This window comes from Pleurodeles waltl, chromosome 9 (assembly GCF_031143425.1).
Source record: "Pleurodeles waltl isolate 20211129_DDA chromosome 9, aPleWal1.hap1.20221129, whole genome shotgun sequence".
NCBI classification, from domain to species: domain Eukaryota; kingdom Metazoa; phylum Chordata; class Amphibia; order Caudata; family Salamandridae; genus Pleurodeles; species Pleurodeles waltl.
In genome coordinates, this window is record NC_090448.1 from 48,118,953 (window position 1) to 48,143,638 (window position 24,686).

General features: G+C 46.2%; 1 protein-coding gene across 1 annotated transcript in view; it reads left to right on the top strand.

Annotated features, from left to right (window-relative positions):
• Window positions 1-24,686, top strand: part of MGLL (monoglyceride lipase) — a 362,041-nt gene that overhangs the window by 265,842 nt on the left and 71,513 nt on the right. The window lies entirely within an intron of this gene.

A 24,686-nucleotide genomic window follows, 5' to 3' on the forward strand; every position in this document is an offset into this window, starting at 1 on the left:
TTCCCAGCGGATCGCAAAGCAAGACCCAGCTCATGGAGATTAATGAGGTAGGTTTATTTGCGACCCACTCGCAAACAAAACTCAAAAGAGGTTCGTACTTTTGAAATTGTGATTTCATAATTGCGATTTGCATGGAATCACAATTACGGATCACAATTAGGTACTTACATGTGGCTCATGGTAAATACCAGGACGTACAGATTTTGGTGGAGAGAACAGCAGAATCCAAACGCCTTTTCTCATCTGAAAGTGGGGAACTCATAATTGGAGATAATTATCACAAATTAAATATTCCTAACTCCGCTGTATTGAATATCGGGTACTAGAGTCATCTTCTAACCCTCTGAGCCACTCGTAATTAAGACTTAGGAGCATAATATAACTCTGCACAAGTCGGGTTTGAGCAGGGATCAGAATTTTCCACCCCATTTGTAATCAGGGCCATAGTGTGTGACTGGTCCATGCTCACAAAATTATACCCTTGATTCTCTTTTCATAGCAAAAATCCCTCCCCTCACTAATACAGAAACCAAACCATTCCTTGCGCTCCTGCTCGTAAAGACCTACCAGCCCCAAAACGTTTTCAGCTCTGTTGGTCCCCTTAAGCACTTGCTGCAAAGATCCTTTTCAGGTTTCGTCTGCATATCGTCCGTCTGCTTCCAAAATCTCTTGTAAAGAAAAAAAATCTTAAACAGGGCTTAGAGCTCACCCATTACTTACCTTTACTTACCATTGGTTGACTCCCAAATCACTCTCATTTTTTAGCTTCCTACTGGTCGGCGCTTCGTCCTCCCCTTTGACTCCCTTCTCGACTTCAGTCTTTGTCCCTGTCATGGAGCAAGGACCAAGTACTGGTTCATGTGGCCAAAGTCCTTCCACTGTCCACAGGCTCCTCCAGATACTCTTTTTTACTTTTCGATCCACCAACCTCCCTCCACCCCCTACCCCACATCTTTCTCTTTAACGCCACCTTTTTTTCCCACCATCCTCCCTCTTGTGTTTTTATTTTGTTTTAAGTTTATAGAGCACAAACCCAACCAAAGGTATTGGAGCGCTTTACATGAACACCAGTTACATTAGTTAACAACACTTTCATTTTTGTTTTTAGGCAGAAGGAAATAAAGTGGTTTGCCCAGAATTACAGGATGTTGAGGCATGCCAAGACTGAAACCCGGGTCCCTAGTAAGCAGCTCTCTCTGTGGCACCACATTCACTTCCCAGAGGAGAGGGTTGCTTGCCACCCCCAACATCCCCTTACCCTGTTTTCTGCTGCAATGCCATTGATTCTAGGGCCATACAAATGAAGGCAGTAGGGTTGAAAAAAGATGCAAATTGTATATTTTTTTTGCAGTTTTATATAGCACAAAATCGGCCTAAGGGTATTGGTGGGCTTTACATGAGCACCAGTCACATTACACAAGGATACATTCATTTTTTAGGCGCAGGGAGATTAAGGGGGTCATTCTGACCCCGGCCGGCGGCGGATGCCGGCGGCATGGCTGGAACTGCCAGAATACCGCTGCGCGGTCAAAAGACCGCCACGGGTATTCTGGGTTTCCCGCTGGGCTGGCATGCGACCGCCAGAAGGCCGCCCGCCAGCCCAGCGGGAAACAACCTTCCATGAGGATGCCGGCTCCGAATGGAGCCGGCGGAGTGGAAGGGGTGCGACGGGTGCAGTTGCACCCGTTGCGATTTTCAGTGTCTGCATGGCAGACACTGAAAATCTTTGTGGGGCCCCCAGGGGCCCCACGACACCCCTTACCGCCATCCTGTTCCTGGCGGCCAAAACCGCCAGGAACAGGATGGCGGTATGGGGGTCGGAATCCCCATGGCGGCGCATGAAGAATTCCCCAGGGCAGCGGGAAACCGGCGGTACACCGCCGGTTTTCCGTTTCTGACCGCGGCTGTACCGCCGCGGTCAGAATGCCCATGGGAGCACCGCCAGCCTGTTGGCGGTGCTCCCGCGGTCGTTGGCCCTGGCAGATTTTACCGCCAGGGTCAGAATGACCCCCTAAGTCATTAGCTCAGAATCACAGGCTGTTGAGCCTGTATTGAGACTCGAACCTGGTTCCCTAGTTCCAGAGTCAACAGCTCTAACATTGCACCACATCTCCTATCTTAGCATTAGCAGTTAGTAGGAGCTGGCACTAGTATTTGCATGCCTTTAGCTGCTGTTAAATGTCCATGCAAAGTATTAATGTAAGCACGATGGGCACAAACACATTAATAGGTCTTTCCTAGGCAGGGGGAGATAAAGTGATTTTCCGAGAATCATAGGATGTTGAGCTAACACCAAGACTCAAACCTGGGTCCAGCTGTGGTGGATACGCCATACTCCAACCCCAAACTCCACCCTGCACTGTTTTAAGGCATATGGCATAGTGGCATTGGGTGCTGTGCAAAAACAAGGCTCTGTGACGCAGTCAACGCTGGCCGCATCATAGCACTTTTTTTTAATTTACTTTGTGTCATGTTGCACAGCAACCCACGACGCTGTGTAAGATCTTTAAAAACATTAACAAAGGCAAATATATTGCGTTGATTTGGCTTTGTTAATGTTTTTCAGGATGTTACACAGCAGCGCGAGTAACTGTGCAACATGGCCCAAAGTAAAAAAGCGCTATGACGTGGCCAGCACTGGCCACAGCATATCACTTTGTTTTTATTTGCTTTGCAGCATCTTTAAAAAAAGATTGACAACACCAATAGGTCTCGCATAAGCGAAACCTTTTGGCTTTGCCAGTGCTTGTTCTAATTCAGTCCCCCAAACTCATAGTTAAACCTCACCAACTGTGGGTACCTTTCTCTCCTCTGCTCTCCTATCCCCTTTATATTCATATGTACCTATCCTTCAGTCCACACCAGCTCGTTGTGCCCTCCCAAAACCACCAAGCAATCATGTCCATCCATCCCCTCTGTAGTAACACCTGAGCCTGACACAAACTCTGCAACGAGAAGACCTCCCTGACAAATTTCCTTCCTCTAAGCTCTTCTCTGCAGTCTAACCCTCACCCCAGGACTTAACATTCAGCTAACTTTCAGTCCCACATTTCTGCCCTAGGACTCAATATGCCATTCCTCCAACAAAGTGTTTCTACTTTAAGCTTCCACGGATTCTAAAGCCCAAACCCCACTTCCCCAATTAAGCACCCTCCATCCACCCCCCAAAGTCTATCAACCCAAACTCCTCCCGCATCTGCTTTCCGATTTTGTTTCTGCACATCTCTTCCATCTGTCCTCTGCCACATACCAGGGTTGATGCCCAATCCAGACACTTGACCTCTTAAAGAAAGTGCACAGCCACCACCCATCCCCTACCACGTCACTCCTTGGCTGTCCATGCTGATGCGCTACCACTCTGATGTGTTGCTCCCTATACCCAGACGCCTCACTCTACGTCGCAGCCCACTTTTAAAATTCTTGGTTGTGTTTTTTACAGAGCGGTCCCTCCCACGCCACCTGGCTGCACTCTAGAGGTACCTCGCTCAACTCCAATTAGCGATGTTACGAGACAGCACCCTCATCTGTGTTGCCTGCTCTCCATTCCAAGCACCCAGCCTTATGTTCTATTTCCACTGCTGATCCCAGTACTGCTCATACATTTCCCAGACAGGGGGCATCTCCTCCCCACCTATACTATTTCTTGCCTTCCACAGCTAGTGCTGTGCTGTAGTGATCCCCTCTGACCTTCCCTGGGGACTGCCTGCTCAGGCCGAGCCCCGCAGCCTGTTATGGGTGTCATATTGACAGTCGATAATGGCTGCCACCAACACTTTTTCCAAAGCCTGTCTACCTTTGCTTGACGGTCCTGATTTCAGCCCTCCAGGTTCCGGTTGGCCACGCTCCTTTCTTCCTATATTCTCCTGGACTTCCTCTGACCCACAACCTCAGATCCCCAACTCCTCACCTACGGAATCTGGCAAAGCCCCTCCCACAATTTCCTTGGAAACCTGTATTGCTAAGTACAGAAACTCCCGCCCTATGGACCTATTGATCACTTCTTGGTAGACGCATCGCTCAGCTGCCGCTCCACCACTCTTGTGGAACCCGTTGATCATCTCTTGATAGATGCAACACTTCCAAGTCATGGATACCTGATGTCCCAACGAGCAGGCGAAATGTTTTTTTTTTTTGTAACGTTTCTACATAGTGGTGTCTCTACATGACTGCTGACTCCATGTAATCAATACACATTTTTTTAGTTCAGATTTCAGAGAGAGGTGGAGTGAGTTGCATCTCTTTGAAACCCATTTATACTAGATGTGACTTAAGTGTGATTGTTTTTAAAGCTTTTAGTATTAATCCTAGCACCTTGCACTTTCAGGGGCCAGATTGGTGGGGAAATCTCACTTGAGTTGACTATTTGGCCGTGTTCAGTGCCAATAGTCTTTTATTTCTACTAGTCGCCTCGGGCTGTGGCGTTGTAGTTTTCGTCAAGGCTACAGTATATCATGGCGGCCAGCGTAAGGACACACTAGAGAGGGGGAGTGTGTGGCATATCTTTTAACCCATTTCTCTTATAAGTGATTTATGTGTGATTGTTTATAAAGATTTTAGTATTGTTCCTTGCATCTTGCACTTTCGGGGGCCAGATTGGTGGTGAAATCTCGCTCGATTTGACTATTTGTCCATGTTCAATGCTAATAGTCTTTCCTTTATTTCTACCAGTCGCCTCAGGCTGTTGACGCTCTAGTTTTTTGCTTGGCCACATTTTATAATGGCGGCCAGCGCAAGGACGTGCAGTGGGAGCGCCAAAGGCAAGCCCGTCTGTGTCCGACCGGGGCAAGGAACCCTGCCCGTTTGGAACCAGTTATATTAGGAACTATTAGATATTCAGCAACAGAGCTGAAAAGCCTTAACAGACGGCTGACAGAAACTTGTCAGCATTTTCTGGACCCGGTTCAATTACCAGGCAATTGCCATGCGTGTAGTTACTCTCCTGATATGACCAAGCCAAAAGAAGCAAAGGATTTGGGTATTTTATCAAGCAGAGAAAAGAGCCAATTAATGCCTATGTGGCACATGTATCTAGTTAATTGCAGATCCCACCCCAAGCACAGACTAGAACTGTTTACCTTCTTAGAGGGAACTCAACCGGTAGCCCTTTTCTTAACAGAAACATGGATCAATGAGGAAAGAGGGCCTGACATTGGAGAGGCCTTGCCGCCAGGCTACGTAATTGCCAGGCGTGACCAGGGTGATCAGAAAGGTGGAGGAGTGGCGGTAATTGTAAAAAAGGACTTAGAATGCTAATTTACCCCAGTCCTGATCCCAGGTAGCGAAAGCCTGGTTTTTCCTGTCAAGCTCTCCCACAATTTCCCATTCTAAGGGTTGCTGATATACCACCCCCCTGGTTCAGCTGCAGAGTTTCTGAGAGTGGTGCCCCATATACTATGTCACTCTAGCCTTGAGACAACTAACTTTAATGTATTGGGTGACCTAAATATTCATTTAGAAAACCCAGGCTGTGTGCAGGTTGCCAACGTTTCCGCACAAACTATTAGTAATCCATCTATCCCAGTTGGTTAATTTTCCAACACATGAGAAGGGTAATACCTTAGACCCAATTTTTTTAACCATATCCAATATGGCAGTAGAGGTTTGGACAGATCATCATATCATCCCATTCTCGATTCCAAATGTCAGAAAGAACAGAGCTAGAACCACATATTCTAAAACTTGCCGGCAGTGGTCCAAATTGGATACTGCCAGATGGGAGCAAGCCTTATGCAAATCAGTTCTGAGACTAACTAAAGATGCAGAGGTCTCAATACTGTACACAGGATTAAAAAATTGGGTTACAAAGAACTTAGATGATTTAATTCTATTAAAAATGAGCAAAAAATGCCATCCTGGAAAAAAATCCTTAGGTCTCACAGGAGTTAAAGCAGTTAAAAAAAGAATGTAAAAAATATGAAAGGAAACGGAGAGCTAAATATGACGATATAAGCAAACAGATTTATAAAGCATCTCTGAAAAAATACCATCATGCAATTCGGAGAGCACGCACGAACAATCTTGTGGAGAGGATTAAGCAATCTGTCGACTTTTCAGGAGAGGGTTATAATACAGTAAATTTGTTTCTCAACCATGGTACTCCAGAAATCAGGCCCACGGTGTCAATCGAAAGATGTGAATCTCTTGCGAACCACTTTCTTGGGAAAGTGAGGTACACTTATGATGCCCTTCCAGGAACAACAGATGATATGGTTAATGTGGAAGTTACACCAAGGATTAATAATAGTAAATCAGTACTCTCCACTTTCCCACAATTGACTGAAGATGTGCTTGTGGCTGTGGCAACCGCTGTGAAGTCGGGTTCTCCCCTGGACCTGGCTCCAATTTATATTCTATTGGTGGGGGGTTATGTGATGCTCCACATGCTGACTTATTTGTTTTATATTTCTGAAAAGTGTAGTGTCCTGGAGGAATGGAAACATGCCATCATCCATCTGCTACTGAAGAAGTCTAACTTAGATCCTGAGATGATAGGTAACTATAGGCCCATCTCTCTACGGCCTGGAGTCAGTAAATTTCTAGAGAAAATAACTAATAGGCATATTACAGATCATCTTGTAAACAATAACATTCTTCATCCTATACAGAAAGGTTTCTGTGCAGGCTGCAGCACAGAGACAGCTCTTTCAATAGCCAACTAGGATCTTAAAATGATTATGGAACAGGGCAGATCAGTAGTACTAATTCTCATGGACCTAAGTGCCGCCTTCGATATGGTTTCCAATCCCATTCTTCTGCAGTGACTGGAAGATGCAGGCATCACAGGGAAGGTCAGAAGGTGGTTTGCCTCATTCCTGGACAATTGTAGCTTTCAGGTTAGCGAGGGGCCATTCTTTCTATCCAGCTATCAGCTGATGGGTGGAGCTCCGCAGGGCTCATCTGTAAGCCCCATGGTCCTTAACATTTATGTCCGCCCTCTAGCAGATATCATCTGCCCCTTTGGCTCAAGATGGTATCCTGTGCGGATGACACTCGGCTGATTGTTATGATGTCGCCAGACATAGACTCCACTTCGCTGAGACTAAAATAGCTGCCTAGAGAAGGTGTCTGAGTGGATGAAAGTCAGCTGCCTGAAGCTGAATAGTGAAAAACTAAGGTTCTGGTTCTAGGTCACAATTCATCACTCTGGGATCGGATCATCTGGCCACCTTCCGTGGGAGAACGTCCATTCCCTAAAGCGGAAGTAAAGAGCCTAGCGATGGTCCTGGATAAACAGCTAACCATGGTCTCTCAAGTGAAAAAGTTGGCCGAAACCTGCTTCGTCCTCCTGAGAGCTGTCAGAAAGGTTCTAAGGGGCCTCTCATTGGAGTCACATAGGATTGTGATTCAAGGTTTGATCCTTTCTCGCCTCGAATACGGAAATGCCCTTTACTTAGGTAGCCCAAAGGCAGTGCTAAAAAACAAAAGCTTCAAATCATCCAGAATGCTGCTGCCCAAATATTGTTAGGCATTCCAAAAACACATCCAGTAGGTGCAGTGCCCAAAACTCTTCACTGGCTTCCCATAAGCGGCAGAGTAAAATTTAAGGCACTATGGGCCAGATGTAGGTAGGTAAAATTTTGCTCATACCGACTCGCAAATTGCAACTCGCAAAAGTGCATGCAGAAAGGTGTCTCAGACACCTTCTGCGACTCGCTATGGGGTCGCAAAGACCCACCTCATGAATATTAATGAGGTGGGTCGCATTTTGCGACCCCATAGCGAGTCCCTGCACTCACAGGGATGGTGGCCTGCTGGAGACAGCAGACCTCCATGTCTGTGACTGCTTTTTTAATAAAGCAGTTTTTTTTTTCTTTTTGCAGCCCGTTTTCCTTAAAGGAAAATGAGTTGCAAAAAGAAAAACTTCCGAAACCATTTGGTTTCGTTTTTTTCAGAGCAGGCAGTGGTCCATAGGACCACTGCCTGCTCTGAAAAAAAAAAAATTTCGTCATTCAAAAAGGGGAAGGGGTCCCATGGGGACCCCTTCCCTTTTGCGAATGAGTTACCACCCACTTCAAGTGGGTGGTAACTGCGAGTTGGTTTGCGACCGCATTCGCGGTCACAAAGCAACTCAGCATGGCGATGTGGTCGCAAATAGCAAGGGAACACCCCTTCCTATTTGTGAGTCGCAGCCTCAAATTGCGAGTCGGTACCGACTCGCAATTTGAGGTTGTGCATCGCGTTAGGCCTTTTGCACGTCGCAAACTGCGTTTTTCGCAAAAGGCTTTCTACATCTTACATCGGGCAAAGCATAAGTCAGCTCCATTTGTTCTTCAGCTTTTGGCCACCCCCTACTGTGCCAATAGGGACCTGAGATCAAACAATCCCAAGCTCCTTGTTGTCCCCAGAATTAAAAGAGCTAGGAGCGGAGGCCGGTCTTTTCCTGTGTCACACCCAAGCTTTGGAACACTCTGCCTATAAGCCTTAAACTTCATGAGTTTTGGAAAAAATTAAAGGTCTTTCTTTTTCCTTCATCCTTTCTTTTAGCTATTTTAACTCACTCACTCCAACCAATCTGATGGCGCTGGGAAACCTGGAGCCTGGGTAGCCACTGGAGAATAGAATAGAATTTACTACCATGCCATTGCAGTCTGAAATTGTATTCCAGTTTGTACCTGTGTTTTAGACCTTTAGGTCTATCTGTTAAAGGGAGGTGAACCAAAACTACAACCTCCAGAATGCATTTATTTTGTTAGATGCAAGTGCAAGACTAGGCCAGAAATCTCAGAGTTCTCCTCAACTGTAGTACATTTTGACCACTCTGTCACTGCAACAGCAGCATGTTAGCAGGTATTAAAGATATGAAAAGTACGCCTCCCGTTGCTCACTGCTAAGGCAGGTTACTGAAGAAGACTGCTTGTGGGCCCCCTCATTATTCTTACAATTGGATAAATCCTCAGTTTTTTCACCAAAACTTAATTCAACCTGCCCAGGCACAAATCCACTGCTTCCATCACAATGGTAAGTGGCTGTCAGTCAAAAGCGTGGCCCCCTCGTCTTGCTGCTGATCATATACAATGTTTCCTTTTCTAAATCATCTTCCCAACAGCCGCGGCTCCTCCGCTAAGGTGGAGGAGGGTCCCCCCACTGCTTTATGCAGTGGAAGAAAGGGAAAAATAAAATGATGATAACGTTTCGTTAATATAATTTTATTTTTCCTCGGGGAGCCATGTTACGGCAGGGCGGGGCTGGAGGAGGAGAAGGGCTGGAGGCGGTGTGGTGAGTGCACATAAGTGCGCATGATGCTTTGGCTGGCCGTGTTTGGCCGGCCAGACAGTCACGCGCACTTTGCATTTCTCCACCCGGCTCTATTGAACAGCCGGGAGGAGAAAGTGCATAGGGCCGTACTCCCTGTCTGAGCGCCGAAGCAGGGCGCCCAGACCAATAACAACGCTGCTGTCATGCTGACAGCAGCATCGTGATTGGAGGCGAGTCTAGAAACCTGGTGCTTCTGGCAGTCTGAGGAGGACGGAGAGACGGAACCGTCTCTCCCAACATGGAGGTACGTTTTTAAAATGTATTTTTTTTTTTTTAATACTCCCCCGCTCCACCACCCCCATTGACAGGTGGCCTCCACTGCTTGTCAACATATTGACCTGCCACACAGCCACCAGAAGCCTATGATCTGTCCACCAGTCCATGATTGTCGCACTCAGGCCTTCTTGTGCAGTGACCAGTTTGCAATCTCTCCCTCTTCAATGTCCCCCTGTCATGGATTTCACAACCCCTGGGTCTTTTGCTTGCCATATGGCCAGTGAGTTTAAAACTTCCTAAAAAAGTCAACTCATGAAACTGAAACAGGGAACCATTAATGGTCTATGCTGCACCAAAGCTGTAAATAGGTGCATGATGCGAGTGTGCTACGTGTGATGGCCTCACTGTTGGTGTTTTTCTGTCTTTTCATCACAGAGCAGCTTCTTTGCACAGTCTTCCTGTGCAGTTCCAGTCTGTGTAGTGCATCTTCTATATTTAGGCCCTCATTACGATCGTAATGACCCCCTTAGTGACTTAACGCCTTTGGTTTTATGCAAGACATTTGTGGTAGAAATGTTATGCCAACTTTTGCTTAATAAATAACAAAGTAGCATGGTGTCCCCTGTGATATCAAGCAATTAGATAATTTTAGCTAGCCCTTGGCTTTCATAAAGCACAATCTACACACTAAAATGTCTCTAGGCACTACAGAAGTGCAGTGATGCTTTCCCCACAATCTTTCTATGTGCCCCAAGCAAAAACAGGAGAGTCAACGGACATGTAGGGGAAGTCGCCCTGCAAATCAGATTTAAAAGTTGAAATGTCTGGATTTTCGTTTGCAAGAAATTCACAAAAGGTGGCCGTGCAGTCATAAATCCTTTTACTCCAGCGGCATAGCACCCCACGACTGTGCAATATTCTGTAGGTGAAACCTATTGGCTTTGCCAATGCTTGTTGGCAGTAGGAATAGTAATCATTTTCATCCTTGCATGAATCAGGCATATTTGAACTGTTTTTGAATGACTCAATTTCTGCATGTTTGCTTGTCATCACGTAGGCTTGAATCACCAGAAAGGGTTAATGAAATTCTAACTTGTTCCCAACCGAGGCCCCCTAAATAAGTTTTTCCAAGGACCACAAAAATTCATAAGACAACTCTGCTGGTGTTTGCCAATTCTGGTGCAATGGACCCTGCTGATCCCCTCCAGGTAGAAATCAAGCAACTGGTGATAAACAAGCATTTGCAATGCAATGGGTCTCGCATTTGCTTGAGTTAGAGCTATTATTGTTGTAAAGTCCTAACTGGACTTTTCTTGCCACATAAATTGAAAATGAAAAGTAAAACAGTTGGCATAAGTGAGCCGATTCAAAGCACCATGGCCGCCATGAGCATGAAGGGGAGACACAAAAGGAAAAAGAAGTTCGCTCACAGTCAAACGTATCAGCAATCGTGCAATTATCCGTGTAACAAAGGATTTTTTGAAAGGAAAGCCCACGAACGAGTGAAAGTGATGGGCCTGCTGTGGGTGTGGTTAAAAGCCCACAATACTTACAACAGGTCAAAGCTCTTGCACACTCGACCTAAAAAAGGCTCTGCCACACTGAGATGTACACATCGCCGAAGAGCATAAAGGAGGCTTGACTGCTCAGTCACAAGTCATGGAAACAAAAGCATTCCCACAAATATTTCTCCATGACAGGTGGGTTTTCCCAATGACAAAGGAATATCTTTGCAATAAAATTTTATCTCACAAATATAATGATGCCCTTTCCATAAAAGCAGTCCAAACAAACAAGAGATCCATGTACTTAGGAAAAGGGACACTATAACTTATTCTAAATCTTTAAATTGGCAAAACAAATAGACAGTGTGATTTGGTGTAAGGCAATCGAGAGCCAAGACTAAGAGAAGAATGGTATCCACTCCAAGAGGAATGTAAACCAGATACATCAATGTTGGCAGAAAAACTCAGGGAATGTTGAATTATTTAGCGATCGCCCTGGTGAAGGCTTAGAAATAAATTGCTGAAACTATAGATTCATAGTCAATGATGAGGGTTGAATAATCTGACTACATAGAGAGGAGTATAGTGACTAATACACAGAATGGCGGAGAGACATTCAAATATATATATATATATATATATATATATATATATAAGGATTGCCCTATCTACATATGAAACTCCCTCAACCAAGTTTATTAAGTTATAGTGTGACTGAATTGTGTGCTTGGAGTAGATATTTTTATCTTTTTTAACTGTGTATAGTTTTGTACTAGATGTGCCATTCGACATGCTTTCGATGTATCAATACATTGAGTAATATTTTGATACTTTGTAATGACAAAATAGTTCTGATTATCGTTGATAAATATATAATAAGAAGCCAAAAACAAGGTAAACATTTGATATAAGATTTAGAGCCCCTTTTGCTATATATATGGGGTAATTTTACAAGATGTACATAAGATATTTATGTCTCTGTCCTGTCAGGGAGAGAGGTAATGCTTGCAACTTGAACTTGCATTTCTCACCACAGGTGAACAGTGAGGAAGAAACGTATAAACCTTTCTCTGTTTAGCAAAGTAGGAGCCCAAGTAACACAGGGCTGCCTCTCATTCATACTGAGTAAGGCCGTCATACGAGAGCCAGTAATGCCATGGCCAAAGATATTAGAACCAGGAATGACGATGGAGCTGTTGAAGGCATGCGTAGTGCACGCAGAGGGGACCTTTTCACTCTATGAATTAGATAAGAGCTTTTTGAATGAGTGGACTGGGTAAACTACAGGCGAAGACCCCCAAATTGGAAGCCACCCCTTGAAAAACCGACAGGTACAGTATTAGAAACACGAACATGAATGTCCCTGCCCAAAGGACGAAGGTGCTGTGCCAAGGCATAGACCTTTGTGAAGATGTGCCAGTCCACATTTAAGCACTCAAACATGCCAAACGCTGCATAAAGAATGGACCAACCTGAGAAAGAAGTCCATGGATGTGGGGAGATGTACTAGTACGGTGCATGTGACATCCCACCTAAAGAGACCACTGAAGGCACAAAAATCCCAGCCCTGGTGGATGACAGAGACCATCGGCTTGGAAGTGCATGCCTTCATTGACACAGAAAAAAAATGCCTGTCAACCGTTATGTAGGAAAGTGCCACTGTTGGCATGGTTACCTCCCACTTTTTTCGCTTGATATTGATGCCAACTCTGATAATGTGCTGGGATCCTGTTAACCATGCCCGAACACCAATGTTCATTCCTTAATCTGTACCTTTGTTTTAACAATTGGCACACCCATGGCACACAGTGAAGTCCCTTGTAAAAGGTACCCATGGTACCAAGGGCCCTGTGGCCAGGGAAGGTTTCCAAGGGCTGCAGCATGTATTATGCCACCCTGGGGGACCCCTCACCAAGCACATTTGCATTGCCTTTGCAGCTTGTGTATGCTGGTGGGGAGAAAAAGGCAAAGTCGACATGGCACCCCTCTCAGGGTACCATGCCCACAAACCACTGCCTGTGGCATAGGTAAGTCACCCCGCTAGCAGGCCTTACAGCCCTAAGGCAGGGTGCACTATAACCAGGTGAGGGCATAGCTGCATGAGCAATATGCCACTACAGTGTCTAAGTCCATTTTTAGACATTGTAAGTGCAGTGTAGCCATATTAAGTAAATGGTCTAGGAGTTTGTCATTAAGAACTCCACAGCTCCATAATGGCTTCACTGAATACTGGGAAGTTTGGTAACAAACTTCTCAACACAATAAATCCACACTGATGCCAGTGTGGAATGTATTGAAAAATACACCCAGAGGGCATCTTAGAGATGCCCCCTGTATGTTAGACAAACTGCTAGTGCAGGACTGACCAGTCTGTGCCAGCCTGCCACTTACAGACAAGTTTCTGACAACATGGGGTGAGAGCCTTTGTGCTCTCAGTGGCCAGAAACAAAGCCTGTCCTGGTGGAGGTGCTTCACACCTCTCCCCTGCAGGAACTGTGACACCTGGCAGTGTGCCTCAAAGGCTCAAGCCTCAGGTTACAGTGCCCCAGGGCACTCCAGCTAGTGGAGTTGCCCGCCCCCGGACAAAGCCCCACTTTTGGCAGCAAGTCTGTCTGGAAAATTATGGAAAGCAAGGAGGAATTACCACCCCAGCTAGGACAAACCCTAAGGTATCCAGAGCTGAGGTGACCCCCTCCCTGCAGAATCCTCAAAATTGGTTTGGAGGACAGGAACCAATAGAGTTAGGTTTGTGCCCCCCTCCCCCAAAGCAATAGGCACAAGAGGGGTGTAGCCACCCTTAGGGACAGTATACATTGGCTACAGCACTCTGACCCCTGTAACACCCCTAAATACAGTATTTAAGGGCCTCCTTGAACCCAGCTCATCAGATTCCTGGCGACCTGACAAGAAAGAAGTAAGACTGCTAAGCTGAACCCCAGCAGAGAAGAAGGAAGACGACAACTGACTTAGCCCCAGCCCTACCGGCCTGTCTCCTGCTTCAAAGAACCTGCACATGAACAGCGACGCATCCTGCGGGACCAGCAACCTCTGCCAAGCTCAAGAGGACTGCCCGCTTCCAAAAGGACCAAGAACTCCCATGGACAGCAGCCCTGTCCAAGAAGAAACAACACTCAAGGACTCCAGCACCACCCCGGATGTGTGAGTCCTGACCACTCTGCACCCGACGCCCACGGCCCGTGTCCAGGTGGGCCAACCCACTAGAGAGGATCCCCAGGTGATTCCGAGCAAGTGCCCACCCTGGGCTGAAGTCTCCTGTCCCCCACGACGACGCCTGCAGTGTGAATCCAGAGGACTCCCCTGACCGCAAAAGGTCTGGACAAATGTATCCGACGCCTAAAGGTACACTGCACCCGCAGCCCCCAGTCCTTGGAGATCCTGACCTCCAGTGCAGCCATGATTAGCAGGCGGCCCTCCTCCCTGTCCAGCCTGTGGTTTGCACAGGTCGACCTCCTGGACCTCACCTGCAGCATCTGAGTGACCCCCAGGGCCCCCTCATAGAAAAGTATTGGGAGCCTGACGCTCTGTTTACACCCTGCACCTGGCCGCCCTTGAGCCGCTGAGGGTGTGTGTTTGGTGCCTACTTGTGCCCCCCCCTCCTGGTGCTCCTCTAAACCCCTCAGGTCTGCCCTCCTTAGATGCAGTACTAACCTGCTTGCAAAGTACTATTGATATATGGGTGAAATACAAATCTAATGAAGTACTTACCTGCAACCTGAAACTTGTGGTTCTAGAAATAATTTAAGACAATATATTTTTGCTATATAAAAAACATTGGTCTGGCATTGTCATTGAGTGTGTGCTTCTTCTATTGTTTGTGTGTGTACAACAAATGCTTTGCACTACCCTCTGATAAGCCTAACTGCTCGACCACACTACCACAAAAGATAGCATTAGTATTATCTACTTTTGCCTCTGTTAAGCCTCTGGGGAACCCCTGGACTCTGTGCACATTATATCTCATTTTGATATAGTATATACAGAGCCAGCTTCCTACACATTACTTGCAACTTTGGTCGCACCCAAAGGTAATGCCAAAGCCCATGTAAATCTATGCCCAGGTAAGTGATCAACCTCCGTCTCTGCAAGGTCCATTGAAGGGCCAGGTTCATCATGGCTACAAAAGCCCAGAGGTGAAAATGTTCATCCGTGGAACTGACAGGTTGCTCAGATGCACCACAGGAGACCTACTACAACACATCAGTTCAACAAAGAATGTGAGCTTTAGCAAATTACACAAATGCAATGAAAAGTTCATCACCATGAAGGTTCCTCAATGGAAAAAATGTGTGCATGTAGGTGGCTGCTTATAAAGCATGTTGTACTACAGCCTGGAAGTATACCATTTAACATCAGTGGGCAAGAAGAAAGGGAAAGCTTGAAAAAGCCCTACACCATTCCAATCCCCAGTCATCAACAGCAACCATGACAGCAACACGTTGATGTGCACCTCCCTAACAAAAGTATCAAGCATGAATATCATGTCACACCCACAATACATGAAGAAATTCCAAACCTGAATGAGGGGTACAACCAAACGAAGCTCCAGAAAAACTCAGTCCTCTGACATTCTCCACTAATGTAGGGCTGTGGAGATACAGTATTGACTCCTTAATGTTGGCATCTCCTCAGCTGCTGAAGTGTTCCATGATGCCGTGAAAGAATGTCAAACTGGCTTGTCAGGAGGACTGAGTGTCAGTGAGTCATGCTGACCTCAAACAACATCACAACAGGCAGTTCTGGGCACCCTGAAAAGAACCTGAGAATGTGGAATGACGCCACACCAAGAAAAGCGTCAATTCAAGTAACCAGTATTGAATTTTTCACACACGTACCCTCACTTCAATTCACTTTTCCCATCAAAGCAGACCCTAAAAAGGTGAAGGATATCAGCACAGCGACAGCTCCAATAAATGTTGAGGGTCTCAGACTCTTTGAGAAGTCCGCCTCCTACATTACACATGACCTGCCTGCTCAAAGCATTTCAAAAGCAGTCGAACTCTGCTCATGCACCCGCCTTCTGACGCCTCAGCCACTCACCTAAAAACACACAGCACTTAACTTTTTTATTTATTTGTTTAATGAAGGGAGCTGGCGAAGGCAGCCCATTGCAGTTGTGCCTAGGAGATGTGCCATTCAGTTTTCAGACCGGCTTTTATCGCCTTTAGTGGGGTACCTGACTCAAGGGTTTAGTTCCAAAATTGACACTAATTGAGAAATTATTAAAGAAGGAAAAAATTGGTGCTTCTGTGTCAGTGTCAGACCAGGAAAGATGGGACCAATGTCACACCAAGAGACAGTTAGGGAAAACCTAATATTTTGAGATGCTCAGCTTTCTAGACATCAATTCACCAAAATGCCTGTGGTACCGGAAGTGACACAGCATCACATACCATTTGACCTTTTACTTTGAGTCACACATACATGCTTACAAATGCACACACATCCACATACTTGTCTTTCACGTAAACATAAGGCAGGGTGCTGTTCCAGCTAATTGTACTCCATTTTTGATGACACTGATCGTGAATAATATAATATTCACTATTGGTGTAATAAAAAAAATGAAAAAAACAAGGAAAGTGGGCCCCAACCAGTGCTGCCCCTGTGTTCCTGGCAGTAATTTTGCCACTTCTGAGGTCAGGGCTACCAATGACAGTGCTTGGGGTCACAAGGGGCAAGTCAAGTGGGTCGTAGCTATGACCCCTTGTGACCCCTAAATGATGTCCATACTCATCTTCCTCAAACCGATCTCGCCCAATCAGAATCGTGGCACTGCCGTACTCTAGCGCATGTAAAGCAAGAACTGATATCTCGCCTGTTGGGGATCTGTCGGTCCACCCAAGGGTTAAATTGGTTTATCGGCTCTGCCTTAATGATGATAACTTCTTAAATTATAACATATGTGATATACATACATGCCAATAGGCCCGATTCATGCGGGATAGTCCTGAATTCTGAAGCCTAAAATTACTTTATTTTGATGGTCTCCCACCTGAAATTGCCTCTGCTTCAATAAAAGTAAATGGGAAAAAATGAAGTCTCCCGATAACTTTTTTTAAATCTCCCACTTTCCTCTTCTGAAATGTTGGCATGTATGGATACATCACCCAGTACTCTGTACACAGAGGCAATCTGTTCTTTAGTGACAGGACCCTGGCCATTCTACCTGTGATTTGCATAGTTTAGGAAGGCTCGTTCAATAATTAAGTGGTATTTAAACAGGCAACGAACACGGTTTCCATGATGGCCAATACCAGGCCTGTTTTCCTCTTAAATGTTAGGAGTCTTTGCCAACTAGGCCGTTCATGTTTGTTCTTGCAGGTCATGCCCACGCCACCGGATGCACTAACAGTTCTGCAAACATGTGATGCAATCAATTACTGTAACATCCTGTGGTGAAGTACAGATGATGCATCGTGTGTCCTCACCAGGGCGACTGGTGTTTATGGGCAAAAGGGGTGTTGCCCTGCAACCCTCCCTCGTGGAGAGGCAAGAATAGGGAAATAAACACAGAGCAGCTCAGTTGAAAACAAATCACTGTTCTGAGACAGTGTGCCTAATCTCCTGGGTGAACTCTGCAGTTGTCCTGCTGCGCAAGTGCCAGCCAGGTGAAGTTTTCCTTGATCTGCAGTCACAAGCTACAGCAGTGACATCATCGGAGAGGGAGGGCCAATTTACAATGCAATTGATCTGGTTGCTTTTGGGGTGCAAAAACAGTGGCCCTGGGAGGAGTTAGCAAAGCTCCATTCACTTCAATGGCTGGGGATGGGGCGGGCCGATGAGGACAAGGAGGGAGCGGGTGGCAACAGTTTGTTGATTGCACAGAGAAGCAGGCTGTTGGAGGGGTGCAGGGGGCTGCTGTCCTGGCAGGAACACGTTTAGTACTGCATTTGGTTTCACTTTGAAAAACACATTATGGAGCTGAGCACACAGAGTGCTCCTTATTGCCACCGTGGAGGCCCAAGAGAGGGAAGTAACCAGCTATGGACAACAATTGCACTAGTGGACTTAGAGGTAAGTGTGCAGTTAAGCTTCTGCCTGCATCAGGGGCATCATCACCAGGGGCGACTGGTGTTCATGGGCAAAAGGGGTGTTGCCCTGCCACCCTCCATGGTGGAGAGGCAAAAACAGGGAAATAAACACAGAGCAGCTCAGCTGAAAATAAATCACTGCTCGGAGACAAGTGTGCTGAATCTCCTGCGTGAACTCTAGTGAACTCTGCAGGTGTCCTACTGTGCAGGTCCCAACCGGCTGGGAGAGGTTTTCCTGGACCTGCAGGCACAAGCTAGGGCAGTGACATCATCGGAGAGGACGGGCCAATTTACACTGCAACAGATCCAGTTGCTTTTGGGCCGCAAAAACAGTGGCCCTCGTTGGAGTTAGCAAAGCTCCATTCACTTCAATGTCTGGAGGTGGGCCAGGCTGATGAGGACAAGGAGGGAGTAGGTGGCTACAATTTGCCGATTGCAGTGAGAAGCAGGCTGTAGGAGGGGTGCAGGGGGGTGTTCTCCTGGCAGTAACATGTGTTTAGTACTACATTATGGAGCTAAGCATGACAGAGAGCTCCTTATCTCAAGAGACTGTAGAGGCCCAAGAGAGGGAAGTAACTAGCTGTGGACAACAATTGCACTATTGGACTAAGAACTAAGGGTCTCACTATGTACATGGCTGTCTGGGCCGCCACGCCCACGCCAAAAACCCCACGGCGGAAGACACCGCCAGCGGTAATGCTGGCGGGGGCGGTGTATTCCTATCCGACAGGGCACCACTGCAAGCAGCACTGCCCTCCGGATAATGATACCAATTCCGCCAGCCTTTTCCCGGCGGTTCACACCGCCAGGGAAAGGCTGGTCGAATGGGTAGCAGGTGGCGATTTGGGGCCACCTTGGGGGCCCCCGCACTGCCCATGCACTTTGCATGGGCAGTGCAGGGGCCCCCGTGCAGTGCCTCATCACGCAGGTCGCGGGCAGTGATCCGCGCAATGGGTGCTGCTGCACCAGCCGCACACCAACATTGGCGGCTGATCTCTGCGGTTTTTACTGCCGAGATCATAATGAGGGCCTAAATGTGCAGTTAAGTTTCTGTCTGCATCAGGGACATCAGGGACATCAGGGGCATCACCACCCTCCCCCCTTTAAGCTGCTACAGTGGGGTGGGGTTCTTGGTGGCCCTCTTCTATCTGCAGCTCAGCAGACAAAGACTCATAATTAACTTGTATGGGTGGATGAGTGGATGTTTGGATGAAATGGTAGATGGATAGATGCATGGATGAATGAGTGAAAGGATGGACATAAGAATGGAAGAGTGAAATGCAGGGAGGGTGTATGAGTGAAAGGGAGGATGGATGGATGGCAGAACGAGGGGATGGATGGATGAATGAGTGGAAGGGTAAATAGATGGATGAGGGGGTGGATGGATGGTATGGATGGATGAGCAAAAGGATGGATGAGTGAAAGGATGTATATAAAGATGGATGAGTAAAACAATGGATGGGTGAATGAAAGGTAGGGTAGATGGATGTCTGGATGAAAGGATAGATGAATGGATGAGTGAAAGGGTGAATGGATGGAAGGATGAAGATATAGCTAGATGGATGAGTGAGTGAAAGGATGGATGGGTGAGAGAAAGGGTAAATGGAAGATTGTATGAATGGATGGATGGGACGAAGGTTGGATGGTTGAGCGAAAGGATGGATAGATGGAGTAAAATGGTGAATGATGAGCTAAAGGATGAATGGACGATTGAATAGATGGATGGATGGATGGATGTAAGGGGGGTGGATAAGTGAAAGGATGGATGATTGAGCGGATGGATTGGTTTGATGGCCAGGTGTCCCTGGACCAGTGGCAGCTCTCCTTTATGAGCTCCACAGCTACACTGCACCTGCCTTGTTTGTGGTCTATTTTGATTGTATCAAGAGTAAATAATTATTCACTCTTAGTATAATAAAAATAAAATGCAGATCTGCCTTGGGTCAGCCTCAAAGTGAGGCAGCTGGTGACATTGCTTGATTGCTGACACAGGTGCATGGAGGTGCCTGCGTCAGCCATCAGAGATACTGTTCAGAGCTGGTGAAATCCCAGCATTGTGAGCATGTGTGTGACTGTGTGTGAGTTAAAGTGAGAAAGACTCAGTGAAGGAATGAGTCACTATGAGTGACAGTAAGGACCAGTATTTGTGAGAATGAATGTGAGTGAGTCAGGAAGAATGACAGTGAGTGTAACTGAGTGTTACTGTGTGTGAGACTCAGTCACAGTAAGACTAATTCAGAATGAGTGAGAATGAGTAGGAGTGAGTGAGAAAGTGTGCCAGAGTAGAATAAGGGAGGTGAGTGAATTAGTGAGAGCAAGTGAGACTGAGTGAGTCAGAGTGGGACAGTAAACTTAGTGCAAGAAAGTGTGAGCTTCAAGAAAAATCTCCTTGGAATTCAAGCCAAGGATTACGCCCGACCACTTTTAAAGGTCACCAGCCGCCACTGGTCCTAACCAAGCAGTACATTATCGGTCCATAACTCAGCTTTGTCACCTATCACGCACTGACTTTACGCTTGTCTTTGGCCCTTTAGTACAGCGCTATGATGCCCTGTGGGCAGGGTCGGATTTGTAAGGCGGGCAGTCGGGCATCAGCTGATGGGCCAGTGGGCTGTTTTTTTAGGGCCTTTGTCACCCGGCCCATGGCATGCCCTTTCCCTCATCCCTCCCCTGCCGGACCATCGCCCTGACACTATGATGGGCAGGGGTGGCGTTGAGTCTGCATCCTTGCTGAGACTAGGTGCTGCTCTGGCCCTTTCTCAGCTCTCCCCCCTCTGGGGCCGGCCATACCCAAGGCAGTGTCTTTTCCCCTACCCCCTCCTGCTGGGCCATTACATTCAGGGCATGGTGGGCAAGGAGGGTTGAAGCATGCAGGACCTCGTGGGGGGGGAGAAAGGAGTTAAGGTCAGAGCTGCTTTCAAACTGGGAACTATGTTCGATGAGTCCCGGCATCCGCTCAACAACCTGTCATTCTGGGCAAATCACCCTAAGCTTAAAATAAAATAAAAAATGTGATCTGTGTAATGTAACTAATCAATTGCTCCGGTCCCCTTGGGCTGCATTCATGCCATATAAATACAAAAATAAATAAACTGCTAGTTGACCATGTTTTAAGATTCTGTAAAAGCCAGAGCAAGATAACTAAAGAGGGCTCTTTATATAAAAACATTTTTTTTTTTAATAAGATGAATACTATGCCTCTGTTTAGATTGACTATTAGTCATAGGGCAGCTTTAGAACATATTTATAAGTGCTTCTGCTTTTTATCCACTGTTTAAAGCACACAGTGATCAGAGGAAAAAATTCAGCTTTGGGTGCTTTTTTGATTTTTGTACCAACCAGCACAGTAAAATACTAATCATGTCGCTAGATAATAACCCTAGACTCTTCGGCCCCTTTTTTCACCTCTCCCACCCGGCCAAAATACAGTGCTTCTAGTTTACGCCAATGTTACTTGCCCTATAAGCTTTAATTTTTCCAAAAGTTAGTCCAGTGGCACTAAGCAAATAGTGTTTCATGAAAGGTCGCTATCCAGGAATGTGGACCACTTTTTTGGCACTGCCCGGGCCTAATTATGATCCCAATCCGACCCTGCTTTAGAAATATCATATACATAAGTACATAAATAATGAGAGGTCACGTGATGCCGTCAGCTGCACAAGGTCATGCCCGCCGAGGGCATACAAGTCATTTCCGGTTTGTCTCTTAGCGTTTGCCGCGTGCCGTTGCAATGCATGTTTGCTTGTAGATGGTGCAACTGAAAGATAACGTCACAAAAGAACGAGAGGAAACAAACCGACTTCTTTACCCAAAGATTAAACTTTTTTAATACGTTTGTAGCCTTCCGTATCATTCTTCAGCCGCATCATCCAAACTAGTTGTATTTTTGTTCTTACGTTGTGAGGAAGCCACTCACAACACTAAACTAATCGAGCAGTACTGTCCTCTGCTCAGCGGTGTTACCAGTGGTTAATGCATTAAGCCAGTGGTTACCAACCTTTTGACTTCTGTGGACCCACACTTTATCATTCATGGAACCCAGGGACCCCCACTGAATCATCATTGGAATCTTGGGACCCCCCACTGAGTCATTACTGGATTCATGGGACCTAATTTGTCAATATTTGTTAATATTTGTTTAATTTTCTAAGCAGTTGCGGACCCCCTGAGAAGGCTTCGCGGACCCCCAGGGTCCCCGGACCACAGGTTGGGAACCACTGCATTAAGCCATCTTCAGTGCCAGCCCTGCAAATGTAGGTCACAGCCAAAGAACAGGGCAGTTAAATAGGGGGATTTAACAGCTGTTAATGCCCAGCAGCATATTGCCAGCAAGCCTGTTCGGATCCCAGCCCTAATTTCACAGAGAAATGCTACTGCTTACTGATTGGACGAAGAGTCCAGCGTCTCTGCTAACAACACTTTGCAAGACATTGCGGGGACCAAAGAGGGCCTGTGGAGATATGTGGATCATAGCATTAGCATTAAGTGCCTACAATACAAAAACTATGTACATCTGAGTGCCCTCTGCAGACAGAAACTGGCAAATCATAATCAGAGCATTGGAATTATGAGATTGTGCAGCGAATTCTGCATAAGTGTAGATTTGCCGCATTTGCCACGTAATCCTTTATCTGCCACATAATCTGCAGATTTTACAAAAAAAAGTTTTTCTCGCTCAAATGGTTCAAAAGTTAGTAAAAACGCAGCAACACCTGAAGGCCCTTTGCAAAGGTTGAATGGTCAACTTTATGTTGCGTATTGCTGTGTTTGGGTGTTAAACTGGCACTAATGAGTTACAACTAGTGCCCAGACAGTGTTAACAAGCTTATAAATGACAAAATAATGAAGTAATGGCACGTAATTTACTCAACCCTGCCACATAATTTGGGTCTCCCCTGCTGCATATTTCCAGTGGCCCTGATTATGATTCTGACTGGAGTTTCCCAGGGCATCTCTATCGCCAGGGTTGGTGTACAGGTGAGATTCCATATATAAATAAATGGCATATATTTAGGACTGAGGTGGGGGCAAAGTGTGGCGACAGCTGGAGAATGACCAAGGTGGGTGCAGGAGTGCTGCGGTCAGGCAGGTTGTGCAGGCTGGGGGTAGGGGTGTATGCGGGGAAAGGTGTTTAATAACTGAGTTAGGGGCATGAGGATTGTGGCAGGTGAAGCAGTTACAGGTAGGGAGGTGGGACAGCAGCGTGGAAGGAAGTGGGATGTAACTGAGGTGGGGAAGGTGGATAAGGACAGGTGGGGCTAGCGAGTGGTGACTTAGGTAAGGGGAACAGTGTGGAAGGCAGGTGGTTAGCGAAAGAAGTGTAAAACATGGGCAGGTGACAGAGGTGATGTAAGGTGCGAAGTGGCTAAGGTGCGTCAGGGGCATAAGAGGCAGGTTGGTGGAGCACGGGTGGTGTAGGGGTGTGTGCGAAGCAGGTGAGTAGTAGCTCAGGTGACGCTGGAGTGTAGGGGGCTGGAGGTTAGTCCATAAAATGTGGGCAGAGGTGTCGGGTGGGCAGATAGCCTCTGGTGTGTAGTCCGCGTGAGGTGGTCCATCGGGCAGTGATGGGTGGTGTAGGGATGTATGTGGACCAGTTGGGTGGTGACTGATGTTGGGAAAGGTAAGAAGTGATTAAGGTGTGGGCAGGGCCACAGAAGGCAGGAGAGTAGCCAATAAGAAGGACCCAAGATGTGGGCGGGTGCACAGGTAAATAGTGAGTGAAGAGTGGAAGAAGTGTAGGGTCCTCATATTTTTGTTCATCTCAGTGATGAAGTAGTGATTAGCAAATAGTGGAACCCAACAATTTTCTTTTTTAAATTAAACTTAGAACATTTTTACTAATTTTATTTTAATTTATAATATTCACACAAAAAAATTGTATTTAAGTTATTAGTGTTGTAATTTTTCTATGTTACTCCACCTTTAAAATAAATCTATTGAATTAACATTAATATGTATCATAAAATATTTTTCTAATGTATTTTAAAAGTTAAGTTTAATAAACTTTTTACATTTTCTCTATACTTTACCATAAAGAAAGCTCTGCCCTAACTGCGGCGGTCTCTTCCAAGTGGGCGGAATGTCAAATAGGGTTATAGAGTCAGTACTAGTGGTAAGCTTATGGTTGTATTTGATGTTTTTTTCTGACTTAGCCCCTCTTTTTAGGGGATGGGGACATGTAAGTTTACACTTTTGAGTAACTCTACACTCATTGAGAATAGCCACATAGGAGTAAATAGGGGTAAATTTACTTGTAATAAATCTACACATGTAGATCTACCTTTGCGAATAGGCACCCTTGACTTAATGGTAGCCGTTCTGGGCATATTGTGGGCATTTTCTTTGAAACACTGATTAAAAATGCACAACCGTGCCGCAGTTTCAACGTTTTCTTGGGGAAGGTAAACCTAAAACTCCCATAGTGAGGGTCAGGCTCACTTGGCACACACTGATGGCAGTGGATTACATCATGAGTGCAATTGCAGAGCCTATGTCTTTCTAAAAGTTTAGATACAATTTCAGTTCTGGAGCAGATAACGCACTTGGTCCCTCTCCTCCAAACAGCAGTGAAGTATTTAGGCCTCTCTCTCTTGTCTCTCTCGCTTTGTGCAGTTCGTACCCTGGATTCATGCCAGCAGGGACAGCATGCCCCCCGCCA